This window comes from Oryctolagus cuniculus, chromosome 14 (genome assembly GCF_051225735.1).
Source record: "Oryctolagus cuniculus isolate XC-2025 breed Fujian yellow rabbit chromosome 14, ASM5122573v1, whole genome shotgun sequence".
NCBI classification, from domain to species: Eukaryota; Metazoa; Chordata; class Mammalia; order Lagomorpha; family Leporidae; genus Oryctolagus; species Oryctolagus cuniculus.
Genome location: NC_142880.1, coordinates 26,032,570 through 26,051,270, shown reverse-complemented (window position 1 = coordinate 26,051,270; position 18,701 = coordinate 26,032,570). Strand labels below are relative to the sequence as shown.

The following is an 18,701-nucleotide window of genomic DNA, read 5'->3' as shown; positions in this document are numbered from 1 at the left end:
AAGATGGCCCAAGTCCTTGGGACCCTGTGCCCACATGGGAAACCTGGAAGAAGCTCCAGTCTCCTGACTTCAGATCGGCCCAGCTCCAGCCGTTGCAACCATTCTGCAGAAGAAAGACCTTTTTCTCTCTCTCTCTCTCTCTCTCTCTTTGCTTCTGAAACTCTGCCTTTCAAATAAATAAATAAATAAATAAAATCTTAAAAAATAAAACACTGAATATGCTTTCTTTATGGGCATTGCAAATCACTCCTGTTAAAATGCATTCTATCCTGCAAAGGTTTAATGTACAAATACTTGATGAAATAAAACCTATAGAATTGCTTGTTTTCAATAATGTGGAGTTTCAAATCATTTAAATACATATTCAAAGATATAACACAATTAAATCCACAAGCAACTATTTCTGAAATCAATCCTAACAGCTATTTGAAAGTTGAGTAACCTAGAAGTCATAAGCTACTTGAAATAAAACTCTAGGCCCTTCAACATCAGCCATACAACACTACTTTTTTTATTTATATAGTGTTGTACCTTTTCACACTTCAGTGATTACTTATTTAGCTCTTCTTATCCGAAATAATCCCTTTACTTATCATAGTGTGTGTATGTATATATACGTTTATATATATATATATGCATATATGTATATGGAATTATCACATAGTAATGTCAACTGTTTGCATGGCTATCTGTATCAATAGACCAACACTACTCCATTAAATTCTTGAAGACAGGAACTGAGTTGCTTCATGTTACATCCCCAGCACCCGACAATTCATAAGTAGCAAAACAATACGTTGGCCTTGGAGCCCAAAATATCATTATGGAGACCTGTGTTTTTAATCCTAGATTCAATAACTTAATCCTCCTGTTCTCTTCTTTCTAGATTAAGAATAAAACATCCTGAAGTATTGTTCTGAAACTGAAAGACACTTCTAAAGCGACCAGCTCAGTACCTAGCATATAATACACTATTACATGTGTGTTAGTTGAACTGATTTGTCACTATAGCTCCTCATATTTATATATTCAAAACATTTTCATAATTCTAAATATTCAAAGTACTATCTTGTTTTTTTTACTCTTTCTCATATACCATGATTTAAACATAAACAGAACAATAAAAAGATAGAGTGTTATTGTTTATTTAGACATCTTAGGCATTTGAGGGTGGCAAGCTTACTTTTTTCTAGAATCTAAAACAAAACAAAAAAAAACATAGTTTAAAGTATTCTTAGAAAGAGACATTAAAGTTCAGGGCATTCAGTTTTATTTTCTCCTCTATTTCTCACCAAAAAGGAGAAAATACTTCAATATTTATAAGTCTAAGAATAATGGATGTGCATAATTTGCCTTAATACACATTTCTGCCTTTTAAACCCAAGTTTAACTCAGTGAAAGGCCAAGAACATAGACTTAATTATGCAAAAAAGAAAAAAGATGCTTTAACTGAAGTGCACATCCAGTAGACAAAATCCAAAGAAAGCAGTCCTGCCTGAAACATTTACAGATCAATTCATCATATTGATTCAGAATGAGTTGTGTTATAATTTTACACATAGATTACCACAGGCTAAACTTGATAAAGTTCTATTTCTAAGGCACTTTTACTTGGTTACACACTTGAACTGGGAATTTTCAAGAAACAGTGATTTGCCCAACCTTAATAAAAAATATTGTATATAAACAATAGGTTTTAATGAAGTAATGATTTAAAATTTAATAACTAATTTCAGAAGTATTCTAAAAATTATGCTTGCAATATCTAATAACTTTAATAAATCATCAGTATCTTCTTGAGAACAAGCTTTGTATTTCTATTTCAAAATTATTTACCCCATATACAATGGATAGAATGTTTCCACACACTTTCTTGGCTCTAATGTAATGCTTGAAGAAAAAAATTAAGGTTTGGTTTGGTCTTTTTTTTTCATGGAAAAAGCTGCTTTTAGGGTAATTTGTGATTATTCCTTGGGGCCCTTTTGTCCTACTAAAATCTGAGGATTTGAATACAACTTAAATACTTTGCCTTTTTTTCCACTTATCATTCTATAATGTAGGTATAATAAGCACTAACACCACATAGAGCATTTCTCAAAAACCACTGAAACTGAGATTCAGAAAGACTTGCCAAATTTTAATAGCATCCAGCAAATGGGGGCATGAGGTCAATCAGTTAATTAGAGAAATAGCGGAAATGCATGCCTCTTAGAGAAGAGAGAATATTTGTCCATCATTTTCTTCTTAATAAAATACAAGCCCTAATACATGCAGAAGTCCTGAGAGGGTAATAAATAAAATAATAATTCACAAATGAGTCCCTCGTGAGCTAGCCTGAGAATAGATGAAGTTTTCTGTACATTAAGTCTCCCCTTCTGTGAAATCTCTCCTGGGCCTCGGTCTCTTCATCAGAGCAATGATCCCATTAAACTCCATGACCTCTCATTTCTATTCGAATTTAAATTGTTCTGAGTTCTTAAAAAGTTAAATAATTATATTAATAATAGAAATCAATTCATTTGCTGCTATCTAGATGTTACAGGGACATACAAACACATGACTGTCCAAATCATCCAAGTACAAGTTATACAAATGTACTGAGCGATGAAAATCCAAAACACACGAAACAGCTTTTGACATGTCACCCTTGAAGGTGCTCATTCTTTCTAGTAAAATGACACAGAAATTGTGAAAAATCGCATAGAATACCTCAATGAAAACCAAAAGTCCCTTTCTTGTCCAGGTTTCTTTTCTTTAACATAAAGAAGAGAGTTGTAACAAAATTACGGTCTTTGAAACAAATTATAATAAGAGGAATTTTTAAATTACTTCCATAAATGTCACAAGCTATTCAAACTTCTAAAATTCGTTGACCTGTTCAGAGTAGCTGTGCTTTATAAAAGATTTCTTGAAGTTTAGTACAAAATCTCAAAATAACTACCTTTGCATCAGTAGAAATAAATGATGCTGTGACATGTTTTCTACAAATTTTAACAGCATTCAAACTATCTAATTGTGTATGTGTGTGTGTGTGTATATATATATATATGTTACAGAACAAACAGGAAACAAAAAACAAACTAGCTTTTCTCAGTTATTTGATCTCACAATTAAAAACAAAATTAAATCTCAAAACGAGTATTTAAAATACATGTATAACTTTCAAAATGATTTCTAAAATAGTTATTTGAAATAAAATAAATTGGAAGTCAATGTAGGTCTTTATTTAAAGACTCCACTAATTACATTACTCAGGAAGCTTTCCAAGGTACCTAAGTATCAGAAGCACAACCTTTGCTAGCACTGCCACCTGCTGTTGACTCTAAATCAATTTCCTGCACGCAGAAATAGAAAATAAATGAAATCAATACACATTGTATTCATGTATTAAAATGACCCACTGTAGCCATAAATATGTAAAAAAAATTTAATGGAATATTATGGGCAAATTAGTTCACGAAACAAGCACTGACATATTTTTAAAACAATCTGCATACAAGCCACTGACACAGTTTGCTTCCATACGAGTCAAGTTATACCACACTGGAAGAAGCTCTTAGCTTGAAACAGAAGCATGACAAATTACTGAAAAGGCCTCTGATTTTTTGGTTATTTCTATTTGATCGAGGTATATTCTTCGCAAGACCATGTTCTACCTGACAAAAAACAATGGTGATGCAACACAAAAGAAAAGAGAGAGATGGAAAGAAAGCAAGAAAGTTCTCCCAGGAGGAATTAAGTGATTTCCTTTTAGTTGAGTAAACTGTGTGTAATGTGCTTACATGCAGGGAGATAGAAGCAAATGTGGCGAACACTGTTGAATCCAGTTGAAGGATACATGGAAAATCATCGCTCTAATTTTTCTACCTTCTTTAGGTTTACCCACTTCTAAATAAAAGGTTGGAGGAAAGGATATAAAAATGCACTGGTAATTTTTAATCTCCTTTGCCAGCATGGCCACATGACACAGCATTTAGGAGAACATAGAAGTTATATTAGACAAATTTAATGTTCAAATTTATTTCGAAGTCTGGGAACAATTGAAACATTTTGTTTTAAGGAATATTGAGGATTTTCCCAGTCCCCTGCAGAGAACCATGATTTACAGCAAATTTGGGTCTTATGGGAGACAGCTTGTTGTGTAGTTGGAGTTCTGACCTAACACCGCCTCTGGGGGAAGGCAGGAACAAAGTGTGTGAAAGAACAGAGTTTCCCCAATACGTTTTTCCTTTACAATTTAACAGCTTCAAAACTGACCTGTTAGTTGCCTTTAAAGCTTTATCACTGTGCTTCAATTTCCCTGTCTATCAAACGGTGAAAAACATCACTGAGTCTTTCTTTAAAAATATATTCGAGCAAATGTTATTATTCAAAATCAAATTCATTTTCAAGCTCTTTATTTTTAATCAGGAACCTAACCTTCGCATAATAGGCAACTCTGAGATCCACTGTCCTGTGCTCTTCCTGTGAGTGTCTCCTCCCACCTCCCCCAACCATACACATTTAAATTCCACGACCCCAGCTGGGTCACAGCCTACCGGCTCTGTGTCTCTCTTCTGAAAACGCAGAATTGGGATTCAGAAACAATGGTTCGGTCTCTGGTGTTTGCTGCTGGGGCTCAGGTAAATGCAGGAGCTACAGAGCTACCACTAAGCAGCAAACACAAGGAAAGGCAGGCAGAAATGCTCGTAAAGAGAAGAGAAGGAAACACATGTGTAGAGAAGAGGAGACACAGAAAGAGAGGGAGAAAGCCTGACAGCAAATCCTACTCCCACAAGAACACAGAGGGTCTTTGCTCAGGGTTCCACGACCTTCCCCCAACCTACAGAATCCCCCGCTCCCAGTATAGTAACATTACTTACTTTGAGATTCTATCTCTTGAAGCCAAAAACCTTGACTAACAGTAACTCATTGACACAAAATGGAGGGAATTTTTTATAACAACCACAACAAAATCAGAACCCCAGCCAATTAAAAAAACAAAAAAGGAAAAATGTCAATTTTTGCCCATGTGATAAAATTTTAGAGATAAATATGCTCCACTGAAAACAGCAATAATTATCTTAAGCACAGCCCATACCTAAGAATCACAATGCTGCCTACAGTGGATTATATTATAAGGTCAAAACATTCACTTTTCTTCCATGTAAATTCCCTATCTAGGGGCCAGCGCCACAGCTCACTTGGCTAATCCTCCGCCTGTGGTGCTGACATCCATATGGGCCCGGGTTCTAGTCCCGGTTGCTCCTCTTCCAGTCCAGCTCTCTGCTGTGGCCTGGGAGTGCAGTGGAGGATGGCCCAAGTGCTTGGGCCCTGCACCCCCATTGGAGACCAGGAGGAAGTACCCGGCTCCTGGCTTCTGATCGGCGCAGCGCCAGCCGTGGTGGCCATTTAGGGGGTGAACCAACGGCAAGAAGACCTTTCTCTCCATCTCTCTCACTGTCTATAACTTTACCTGTCAAAAAAAAAAAAAAATCCCTATCTAATGACCCTCCCAATGAATGAAATACAATTCCCAGCCCTAGTATCACAGGCGTGGCCATGTGACTTGCTTAGGATAATCTAAAGAAAGTTCAAGAGATTTGTGCCATATGTCCAGCAGGACCTTTCACACTGTCTTGCAGTTCTGCCATGACTTTCTTTTCTCTTTGACTACACAAATATGAACAACACGAGGCTGTGTTACAATAACATGAGGAAGTGTTACAAGTCAACCCAAAATAGCAAGGGAACAGGAGCAAGAAACAGAACTATGTTGTTGCCACTGAAATTTAGGGGTTGATAATCTGACAAAAACTGACTGGTGCATGTCTCAAATAGATTCTCATTATTCAAATACCAGTAGATGAGAAAGTAAATATTTCATTATAAAGTTCATTTACTTATTGCTAATAAGCTTATATTTTAAATAAACCCTTTTAGTTTTCTGCTATCATGCTGTTAATGATTTTGAGGATCTTTACACACAATAATTACCAAAGGATAGATTTACTACTTCTTCCATGTCACTAAAAACCACCAACACATTTAGCAAAAAGACATATTTCTTCTTAAATTATATTTCAAAGGTTATAAATTTTAGCATTTGTACTTTACTAAAAAATTACAAGAATTTTCAAAACAATAAATTAATTGGGAAAAATTTCTTGAGAGATTTTATATTCTCCTTGCATATTATGAAAGCAACTTGATACCAAGGATTCTGAGTTTTCCAAACAGAACAAACCAAAAGCAATTGTTAACAACATGTCCTACTTTGTCATCTTATAACACCAGTGGCCATACACTCTTCTACAACCCAGATATTAATTCTACTTTTGTTTGAGTACCTTTTTCTTAATTCAAAGTCATATTTAGTAGAGAGTTTGATAACTAGAAATATTTACTGAATAAGTATAAAATAAAAAAAGAAGCCAATGCCATACATTCTGCCGGATGACTAGCTGAGTGACCTCAGGTTGAAGCATTTTAACTCTCTAAGCCACTGAGTCTTCATCAGAAAAACGAGTATGATAATTTATGCTTACTGCATGAAGTAGGACCCAAATAACAAAATGTGTGTGATAACCTCTTAAAAGTATTACAATGACATACAAGTCTATCAACCCTAGGTCCAAACCCATCCTGAAGGGCACATTCAATGCTATGGGTATTGCTATAACTCAACTTAAAGGTGGGCCAAATGGTGACAAAAGAAGCAGCAGCATTGTTTATATTATTAAATATAATAACATTGTTTATATTATTATAATATTGTTTATATATATAATCACTCTCTAGTTACATATATATATGGAATTTAAACTGTTGAAGAATGAAGTCATTTGAAGATTAGTTCTACTGCTACACTAACCCCATCACTATAACCACAAAATGCTGTACTAAGGAATGAATCTACTCATGCAATTTACTTTCACACATTAAGTGGTCACTGGATAAATACCCTCCACTTCAAGTACAACACCACTTTAATGTCTTGAAATACCCTCAATGTTGCCTAAATTACGTATGCCAATATTATTCTAAGCTATTTGCATATATTCACTCATCTAACCCTTATAGCGAGTCTAGGAGAATGCACTTAGTCCACTACTCAGATAAGAAAGTTGAGGCACAGATTATGTAACTGGCCCAAAGTTACAACTCAGAAGTAGCAGAGTCAGGTTTTGAAGCTAGTCAGGTAGTATTGAATCTACTTCAACCGAATAGTATCATACCTATCTGGCTGAAGGAAAAGGAATTGGAGGAAGAAAAATGACATGCAATTGTGCCAAAATGAAACTATTATTTCATTAGTACATAGCAAGTATATCCTTTAAACAATCCTATTCATTTGAATACTGAAGCTTCATACTGGTCAAAATCATGTGAATGCATCAACTAATATAAATGTTCATCTGAATCTGATACTTCCATTGCTACAATTTACTTCTTTCACTGTTATTCCAATTTTGAAGAGTTCATTTTTACTTCACTAATGGGGTTGAGAAATTTTAATCTCTGAGACAGATTTTGTCTTTGGTAATAGAAACCTGCAGTTGGAAAAGCTAAAATCCAGACCAAGTAAATGCATAATAACTGTAACATTATAAACAACAGCTATAGTATCTAGAACAGACATTTGATACAGCACAGTAACCAACAAAAATGTACCTGAAAGGTATACATATATAGTTTATTTCTATTATATCTTGTTTAAGAATGAACATGTAAATTTGGCAGCATAAAAGGAGTCCCACAACATGACTTATGTAAGTATATAAGTCTGTGCAAACACTGAAAGAACAAATCTTAGGTCAAGATTTGAACGTCACTAACAATTTCTTGCAAGCTATTAGATTTATAATAAAGATATGCCATTTAAATAGAAAAATTTTAATTTATTATTGGAGAAATCATTCATTAGCTGGCAAAAAAATGCTTTTCCAAATATGAATCATGTTTGAAACCTTCAGGAAAGAATCACAAGAGTCAGTTTAATTTAAATAAGTTAAATGTGGCATAGCTTTGGAGCTTTCAAATTTAAAAAACTAAAAAAAAAAAAAAATCCTAACCCCAATATCAGAGAAAGGTGACAAAATTCCATTACTTTCAGGAGAAAAGAGTCAGCCGTTTTCAAGGAGACTATCTGACTCCTCAGAACTAATTTGCCTAAAATGAGCCATGATTTTATGATTGGTCCATTAAAAAAATAAATCTTACGCATTTTGTTCCAATTTGTTATATGAGAAAATTCAGATAAAATAAGAGCCCCTAATATTTGTATACATCTAAATTTGCTCAAAAACAAGTTATAGATAGAATGAGCACTAGTTTTATCAGTAAATCACAGATAATGAGTATTATGAGTCATGATTCAAATAGATATCAATTTCCACAAATTCTCAAAACACGTTTCTTTGGTATTATAAAATAAGAGGCTTGGTAAGGATCATATTTTTCCCAGATTATATCTGTCCCTTTTCTAACAATATCAATAAGCCCAATGGAACCTATATACATTTCCAAGTTTCAATAATAGGCCAAGTATTAAATAACTAATCCAGTATAATGCAATATTCCAAAGTGGAGTGTTTGGCCAATATACCTCTTCAGAGAAATACTGTAATTACTTCACTCCACTTGCAATGAGCGATCTATAATGAAAGTTGCTTTTTAGGCTTAACCTAGAGCTGTGCCCTGTGGGAAAAGATTGAGTCTTTGTAAAATGTGTTACAGTTTACTAATAAGAATGCAGAAGCAGCACAACTGATGAACCAGCAAATCTGCTCTGACTTATTTGGTCTTTGCTGAATGAATTTGAATATCATCAAAATACATTATCCTTATCCATAACCTGCTTCCTCTGATTCGCTCTATCTTCATACTCATTTCAAAGGAAACTTTAAGCACTTCAATATTTTATGTACTTGTGCTAGTTCTACAGTATTACATAAAACAGAAAAAAATATTTTCTAAAAAGAAAAAAATGAGATTTTTCAATAGGAAAAATCACTGGTTTGGTACTTGAAACCTGTAGGGGAAAAAATAGAATATATACATTTGATACTAATACATAATAAACAAGAATTTCTCACCTAAAAATAATACAAAATTACATTCCTTGAATATTTATTTTTGACCATCAGGTACCCACAGCAGAGTGGATTAAAACTACCAGTGAATGTCTGTCTTATCTTCAACACACTTGTTAACTTCTTCCTCCCTCCCTTCCGCATAATTTATCAATAAATAAACAAACATATTGAGTATATTTCCTCAAAATTTTCATGAATGTTTTTGCAATTGAAGAAAATGGAAGGACCTCGTATTCCATATTATACTAATGTCAACTTACAGTACCAAAGGATCTTAAACAAATGAAGGACAATCAGATTTTAACAGATCTGGCAGTGTTCTGGGAGTTGAATTAAAAGATGAGACCTACGGCAAGCAAAGCAGTTATGACGCCACTGTACTCACCCTGCTGGGACGACCCTGAATGATGATGGTGACACAGTGGAAATGCTGAGGAGGAGGCAGTGGCTGCTTATAAGAAAGAACTATAAATCAGGTGGACTTCAGTCATTCATCACATTTCGGTCCTACACAATTCTACAAAGATAATTTATATATCCTCCCAAATGCAGACTTACAAATCAACTTATCATGTACTATTTTATTTTCCTATTTGGGATCATTAAAACTCAAGAATTATATTTCATATTTCATGACGAGGGCCAATTTTTAAAAAGAAATGTGATCACTCTCTAGTTACAACACTGTAGTTTTTTTCTCGGGTGTGAAATAAAAATCTTGATCACAGAAGATGAGAGAGAGAGAAAGAAGGAAAGAGAGTCAAAGATGAGAGGAAGGCTACTAGCTAATGTCTTCACTGATCCCATGTTACCAACTGGGGATGGGAATGTTATTTCTATTTTACCAGATTCTAAAGGCAGAGTCTTTTAAATAAATTTGTAACTAAATATATTACAGAACCCCTTTGCTAAGAAAATCAGAAATCAAGCAAGAGTATAGTGAGATGTAACTTAAGAAAATGATACTCTGTCTACTGGAGTTTCAACAGCTAGATTTAATAAAATCTAACTAAAATTAGGTACATTTTGAAAAACTGACCTTCCTTCAACTTAAACTCTGGAAAAGGATAAGATTTGATAACAGAATTTAATTAAGTTGTACCTTCATGTAGTATTCACTAGTAACATTTTAAAAACTCCTTATCCATTTTGAACAAATGAATCAGTGCTCAAATTTATTTTGGATCAAAGTGCCTAGTCCTACATAAGAGGTGTCACTTTGATGGTCCTGTTGCCAAAAAAGCTCTGTGCAATTAAATTGGAAGTGTTTTCACCCATAGCTGAGAATGTTTTAACAGGACAAAAAAATGGAATATTGTATGAGATATCCCTAGTGGCATTTTGTAATGGGTAACAGCTCCTTATCCTGGCCTCACGTGGCCTTCTGTGACATAGTCCCTTGCTTAAATTACTCTAACTTTCCCATAATTCTGTCACTTAAATTTATACTGGAAAAGGCTAAGCAGTATAATGGCAATAAGTGGATTTTCAAGGATTTTTCACAAGACCTTAAAATATATAAAGCATTTCAAACTTCAATGTTAAAATTTACATAATGTTGAAAATCAGGTTTTTATCTTAAAAAATGTGTAAGAGCTTTTTGAAATGACTGCATTCCTTTAAAACAAGAAATAGAAGAGTCCTACTATTTTTCAAAACTGGAAATTTACTGAATTCAGATTGACAGTTCTGTTCAGAGAATAAAAACAAAATGCCATCCCACAAATTCAAAGAGTATTTATTAATCATCCTAAATTTCATTGCACTTTTTAATATATTCAGAAACTATGTAGCAATCAGCATTATATGATTGTGATAGCTCAAGAGGCACAGAAATCCTCTGTGGGATACTAGAAATCAGGCAAGTTGAGGACAGCTACGAAAGCACTGTCAAGCACTTCGTTTAGAAATAATAGGTAAGGTGCCCTCTAATCATACAGTCAAGTCGTCCCAGTTTTTTATTCCAATTTTCCAGGTTTATTTCTGAACTAACCCTGTATCGGCTAAAAAGTAGAATATATTCTCCTCCAACAGTAAATTAACCCACACGTGAGCACATAACATGAGGCCTTAAATATAGCACTAAATGACCCATTCTCCGTGAAGAAAGAATGGACTCTGATTCATAGAGCAGGTAACAAACCCAGGGCTCTCAATCATGGCTGAAGGAATTTACGTGCACTGCAGACATTCACTCTCCATAGAAGGTCATCGCTTCACAGCCTGGGAAATAATCCCTGCCAGCCAACTTGCAAAGTGCCTGAGGCATCGCTCCTGAGAGGCATAACTCGTCTTCTTTCAAGGCTAGAGGTCACAGCCATGATCACAGCTCCGTCAAATTCAAAGGAAAAAGTATCTGGGGTCAAAAATATCCTAAGGAAAAAAATAGAAGACTAAACCTCAAAAAATATATTGCGCTCCTCTGGGCTTTGACATGGTGATGGAAAAACCTGTTGCAGAATATTAAATTTAGATTTTTTTTTCATCTGAAAGCTTCAAAATAACTAAACTAAAACTGAATACAGAGTCTGATGGATGTCATGCTGCAATCAGTTTTGAGGACATTTTTAAATGCTAGAAATCCATTTAAATGCTCATCAACCTAGACATTCTAAAGAAGAAAAAAAATCAAGTTTAAGTGACTTAAACACGAAATGTGAACAGCGACTCGGTGATTAAATTACTGCATCAATTAACTTGAGTACACAGACAGAATGCTGCTCTTTGAAGCAATGTTAATTCTGCCTCTGATCACACAGATTCCTCCTGGTATCAAGGTTGTTGCCTCATAAAACACAACTCATACAGCAAAATGGGAGAGATGATTCGTAAATAAGAATAAAATGCTGTTTGGGAAATCTTTATAAAATGCATAAACTAAATTGATGTTTGTGTGGAAAAATACAGTCATTTCCATATACGTCCAAGAGTGAAAAACTCTGACAATTGTCTTTGAAAATCGTAAGACAGACGGAATTACATTAAACTCAACAAAAGTGGCTTGGTACCCATAAAAAAGCATAAATGAGGGCATTTAAAGATTAAAGGCATTTCTGAATGTACATATCGCAAAGGGTAAAGTGTTTTAGTTTGGTCATCTCTGCCAACTGCTATTACATGCTGTCATTTTCAGTAAGGGGAAATCTATTTGCAAAAGCAGAGTGAGCACAACAGGCCTTAAATCAGACAACTCGGGGACTGCTGACAGAGCGCTGTCAGCACTTGGCCTACCAGGGCCCTTGAACATCAGGATTTTATGGTGTGTTTCTCTGACATGTTTGACACTGAGTAGTCTCTACTACCTCCTTGGCATCTGGAATCTTAACCTGCTTTTAGATCTATGCTTGTGCCTACTCTTTTAAGGGACCAGGTACTACCTTAGCAAGGAGAAATAGGAAGAGTAGCTCTGACAGACAGATTTTGTCCTGTTGTTGGTCTCAACTCTTCAAAATTCAGTTCAGAGGTCATCTCCTCACTCTTTTCAGTATGATTCAAAATAGACTATCTCATGGTGAGGCAGCAACATAACCCTGAAATCTCGATGGCTTACACCACAAAGGTTTATTTCTCACTCATACAAAGTCTGTTGCAGACCTGGGGGCTCTCCATGGCAGCTCTCTCCCAAGGATGAGTGACAGTTCTGTCTCCCTGTGACTTTGTCATTTTAACAGGTGCTTCCAGATTGCCCTAGCAGAGTAATAAAGATCTGGAAGTTGATCGTACTCTCTTAACTACTTTGGCCCAGAAGACTACCACTTCTGCCACAGTGCATTGGCAAGAAATAGTCATAACGCCGTGCCTAGCTGCAAGGAGCCTGGACTATTTCCTCTTTCCAGAAGATCAGGAGGGAGTGAAGAATAAAACAGGCACTCCAAGTCTCCCCTGTCCCTTGTCTGATCCAGCCCTGAAGTCTATATTGGATGTCCACCATGTGCTCTGCTCTTGGTCTTCACTCTGTCACAGTGCATGTAACTGCACCTTGTTTGCTTCATTAGACATAGATCTCATTGAGGGGAGCAACTGAGTATTATTTTATTGCTTAAATTCCATAAAGATGCAAGTAAACATAACCGCAGTACGTTATTTGAGAAGTTCAACATCAAAAATCTATTTAACTGAATATGAAATCAATCATTTGTTCAACATCAATAAAAATCCATTACATGTTTCTTCCATGCCAGGTCCTGCAGAAACAGCAGTAAATGAGGTAAATGAGGACCTTCCTGTGTGGTAGTTTGTAGTCTAACAAGAAACTACAATAAGCATCAGAAACAAAAAATAAGAATGCCAGAAATAACAACAACAACAAAATCAGTAAGAGAGCTACTGCAAACTGAGTGATCAGGGAACCCCCTAAAGAGGGGTCATTGGAGCAGACATATTAAGGGCTTGAAAAAGCCTGTAATGGGAAAATTCAGGGAACAAGTATTTCAAATGGAGGGAAGAGCTAGGTGAAAGGTCTTAAATCCAAAGCAAACTTGGTGTATTCAAGAATGCAGAATGTGACAGAATGTCTATAAATTAGAAACTCCTCTAGTGAAACTATCTGATATACCAAGGACTTTATGTAGAATTTAAGATAGTCTCACTTTTATTGAATTCACCTTTAAACTGTATAGAGTTAAAGCACAGCATATGTTATCATCCACCAACTTTTCTTAGGCACTTTATATGCAAGCAAAAAGCACTATCACTATAGAAATGATTTCAAAAGTCAGTCTTTCAGGATGTAAAGATATTATAACCCATTAAAATAAAATACATCAAATTTTAGGAAAATAATTTAATGCAACGTGTGGCAAAAACAATGCATATTCCAGATAGCAGCTATATGAGGTTACTTACCAAATAAAAAAAACACGGAAACTTTGAGTCCTGTATTTCCCATAAAATAAAATTTCTATCTGATTGAGAGAAAAATGACTAGACATATGTTGGAACTTCTCCTTCAAAAAATTTTGTGGAAAATGCATATTATGAAAAAATGTGTATGCACTTAAAAATTTTGGCACCAGGGCCAGCGCTGTGGCACAGTAGGTTAATCCTCTCACAGTAGGTTAATCCTCCGCCTGCAACACCAGCATTCTGTATGAGCGTTGGTTCTAGTCCTGGCTGCTCCGCTTCTGATCCAGCTCTCTGCTATGGCCTGGGAAAGCAATGGAAACTGGCCCAAGTGCTTGGACCCCTGAACCTGTGTGGGAGACCTGGAAGAAGCTCCTGGCTCCTGGCTTCAGATGGGTTCAGCTCCAGCCACTGCAGCCATTTGGGGAGTGAACCAGCAGATGGAAGACCTTTCTCTCTGTCTCTCCCTCTCACTGTCTGTAATTCTACCTCTCAAATAAATAAATAAAATCTTTAATTTTTTTTAATTTATCTTTTAATTCCACATTTGCACACACTTTTGAAGTGTTCTATTTCCACAAAAGTTGCAAGACATAGCTTGAATACTTTTGTCTTAAGAAATAGTCTATGTAATATACACAACATTAATTTGCAGGGTACCCAAAAAGGGTAGTTAGTAACTTTTCAGAGCAGCTAAAACTAAAATACAACATGAAGTCCAGTGGTCTTCGAGGGCCAGCAACAATGAGGAACAAGCTGTTTGATAAAATGCTGCTATGAGCAGAGAAAATAATATGAGCAGAGAAAATAACCAGTGGTTTAAAATTTATACTCCCAAATGGTTCATCTCAAGGGTAAGCAATCCAAATTTCATGCATTGATTCGCAATAACACTGCTCACAAAAAGACAACAGAACATAACGTGTTTCAGGATGACTGATATTAGGAATTTATTTATTTAATGATAGTTAATGATTCTTCCAAGCTATACAGAGGAGGCTCACTACTACATAATGTAGCTTGTGAATTGAAAGGAGGAAAATTATCCTTGTCTTCATTTAGGTTTTCCCAGAAGCAGATCCTGGGATAAGGATTCATATGTAATTGGAGATCTAAGAAACAGTAGTAGGGTAGTGAGGAAGGAAAAGAATGGCAGGGAAATAGGAAAGGAAAGTTGCCCATTAAAGAAATGGTTACTAAAGCAACATCCACTGCAAAAAAAAAAAAAAAAAAAAAAAAAAAACAAAAAAAAAACTAATCCCACTGGGGAACTCTGGAAGTCCTATAGTATATGTATGTGTCTGAGTGCAAGGGTGAGAAAGGCCAAGGTATTTATAAACCGAGGCATGTCTTCTGCGACACCAGCGGAGGGCTGTTCCCACGCAGTATTATCTAGCTTTGCTGATCTGCTGAGCAGAAGGGCAGAGTGTGCTACTCTGGTGATAAGAAAAATTCCTCCAGCAAGGAAAGACAAGTGCTGGAAGAAGAGCTAGCAAGCACAGAAACAGTAAGAAAAACTTGTGGGAACCTGATAATCCCATGCACAGAAATGATCTAGAAGATCCAATGGAGTAGGTATTTGATCTGGGTTTTGAAAAGTGGGTAGAATTGGGGTAGGGAAAGAATTTAAGTTAGGCAAAGTGGCACAAGCATAAGCAGCGAGGTAGGAAATTCTAAGAGTTACCTCAGATCAATGTATGGGCCAGTTTGGCTATATCAGAAAGATTATTTTTATGGTAAATTCTTGAAAACAAATATGGTTGAAAATATGGATCCCTATTAAAGCTAATGAATTTCAATTTTTGTCTCATAAGCACTGAAGAGCCTTTCAATTTCTTGATGGGAAAGTAATAAAATAAAAACAGTATTTTATTCCATTGCTCTCTCTGTATTAGTTCATTTTCTGTTGGTATAAAAAACAACTAAAGCTAAATACTTTATAAAGAAAAGTGCATTTAGCTTACAACTGTGGAGACTCAACAGAGCATGGCACCAGCATCCTCCTGGCTGTGTCAGAACACCAAGGCTGAGAAGGAAAGGGGATAGATCACGTGCAGAAGGGGCCAAGCACATGGGCTGGCTTTATTTTATAACACCCACTTCTCACAAGAACTGACTCTAAGAGACCAGCATTAATCCCTTCCAAGGGCAAGGCCCCCATGACCTAATCACCTTGCACTAGGCGACACCTTCTAAAGTTCAGCCACTTCAACACCACCACACAGGGGACCATGCCTCTAACTTAGGAGCCTTTGGAGAACACATTCAAATCTTATCCAAGCCGTAACAATAACAATCACTTTGTTGGCACCATCTGTGTCATTGGAATGTAAATTCCTACCAGAAAGGATCTGAATCTGTTCAGTTTTCCTAGGAGAGGGTTACAGACAGAGAGGCATTCAGTAATCCATTATCAGTGAGCAAAAAATGAGGACAAAGACTGCGGTATCTAAATACCGTCTCTCACAAAAAGGAACCAAGGCACATTAGAGAAGTGGTTGACTCCAGCTCTGGAACTGCGTATCTACAAGATGAATCTAAAATACTTTATCATACCAAAAATGAGGTCAGTTATGGAACATTACATTTCTGGGCAAAGAACTCAGGAGCCCATCGAAAGGGGTTTCCACTGGATAAATAAAGCATTGTGGCATAGTGGGTAAAGCTACCCTTCATGAGGTCAGAAATACACTCACAAACCTGGAAGACATTAGGGAAGTAACTATTCTGAAAACCAGGATATAAAGGAAAGAATTACACATTAATCTTACCTTTCCTTATAAACTGTACAGAAATTTAATGAGAAAAAATTATTTATTATGAGAGTTTTTAGTTTGCAAATGTAAAGTGAATGATCAAATTAGAAGACAAACATTTGACAAGTTTAGAATATAATTGTCAATGCTGATAAAACTATTAACTGAAAAGCTGATGGACAAATTTCTGATATTTATTATAACTTTTATCATATTGACAAGCTTTGAACCCAATGATCAATTATAACATGAGAAATAGAGTATACACCAATTAATGTAATGCAGTGGAAAGTAAATTATATCACCTATGAAGATTTTTTGTAAAAAAAAATCAAATTTTGATCTAAATAATCCTGTAAATTTAATTTGCTTTATAAGAAATACAGGGGAAATGTACACCACAGGAATATAACCTGTAATATTCAGAATGTAAGAAATTCTACAGAACAGATAAAGCATTATTCTTTAACAAATAAATTGCCAGAAAATAAGAGAATAAGAGAGAGGAATATATAGATTCAGAAAATATCAAATGTAACGTGAAGACCTTGTTCAGATCTTGATCTGAGAAAATCAGCTGAAAAGTATATAAAATAAAATTTATCAGGCTGAGTAAAATTGAAACCGAATACCTTTTCTTAAGATATAATTGCAGGATTATTAATTCTTAATTAATTTTACTACTACTAATGATTATAATGTTACTAATATATCTGTAGCTATGTTTTTCTAAGACCTCTAAATTTCACATGTATATTCATAATTCTAAAAGGTTTATTCTTAAATATTTTTCAATGGAATAATATAGTATCAAGAATTTACTTCGAAAGAATTCTAAGGGATGGAAGGAGACCTACACATGGTCACGTGACCCCACAATACAACATTTCAGTCAACAATGGACAACCTACATATATGACAACATATACCATATGGTCCAAGTGTGTAGCATGCTATGTCATCTAGGTTTGTGTAAGCACACTTCATGGTGGCCACATAGCAATGAAATTACCTAACTGTATTTCAAAGAATGTATTTCATATGCTTAAGGGTGCATGACTGCATTAATAATTATTTAAAACTGGGTCATTAGTACATGAGGTTTTGTTATAACTAGTCTTTCTACTTCAAGTACCATCTGCTTGAATACAAATATTGGCTATTCCAATTGGATAACTAAACCTTACCAAATATGGTACCTGTCTAATCATCGTATCATTAAGGACTGAAAAAGCTACTCACAGAAAGAAGCACGAAGAAAGCTGGGGAAAGCAGCCGTCTGAGAGTACGATGTCAAGAGGAACATACCATTTCCTTATGAGAAGGCAGAGCTTCCAACAGATAAAATGCAGCCAGGAAGCAAGGCTCATCTTAGCCTTCTGTAGCTGTTGCCCAAGAGGCAGGTTAGTGAAGGAAAAGTCTCTGGCTAGGGAGCTGGACGACCCTCACCCTCCTAACAAACACTTTTGTAATCTTGGACTCCCTCATAAAACTTCTGGGAGGTTTGGAGTATGCAAGCACAGAAAACAAAATGACCAATAAATAATAGCAACCACAATAAATTCTATGTGGGTTACCAGCTCACCACTTGGCACTGCCCGGAGAGGCCTGCTAGTGTTACCCTACTGAAACCTCACAACCCCAGCAGGTGTTACGGGCGCTTGACACACACTTTTTAAAGGACTATGGTTGGAGTAGGCATCAATACGACGTACTATTGTTCGCATGAGGTGAATGAATCCTTACAGAGGTCAACAACCTGTTTAGACTTAGTCCAGCCAATATTCTAGGATTGCTTAACACCAGAGAATGCCAACTATACAATTGCGTAGGACAATACGGGCTGAGAGGTTGGGATGCTGGGTGCCAAACCGGAAAATTAAAATGGTTTCCACAAACCTATAGTTTCCCATCTCCCGCACCAAGTCCCACGGCTCGGGTTCGCTGAGGAAGGACAACCAGGCCTTCACCTAATCCACAAGGCGGAGCCCGAACGCCCCCACCGTCTCCCCGCTCGCCCCAAGTC

The 18,701-nt window shown here is 35.9% G+C and overlaps 1 long non-coding RNA gene across 1 annotated transcript in view; it reads right to left on the bottom strand.

Annotated features, from left to right (window-relative positions):
• The window catches only part of LOC127492771 (uncharacterized), an 87,322-nt gene extending 68,633 nt beyond the window's left edge, over positions 1-18,689 (bottom strand). Inside the window, exon 1 of the long non-coding RNA XR_011381950.2 lies at positions 18,575-18,689. This is a non-coding gene — a long non-coding RNA (uncharacterized LOC127492771). The remainder of the gene's footprint in view (positions 1-18,574) is intronic.
• Positions 18,690-18,701: the final 12 nt, after the last annotated feature.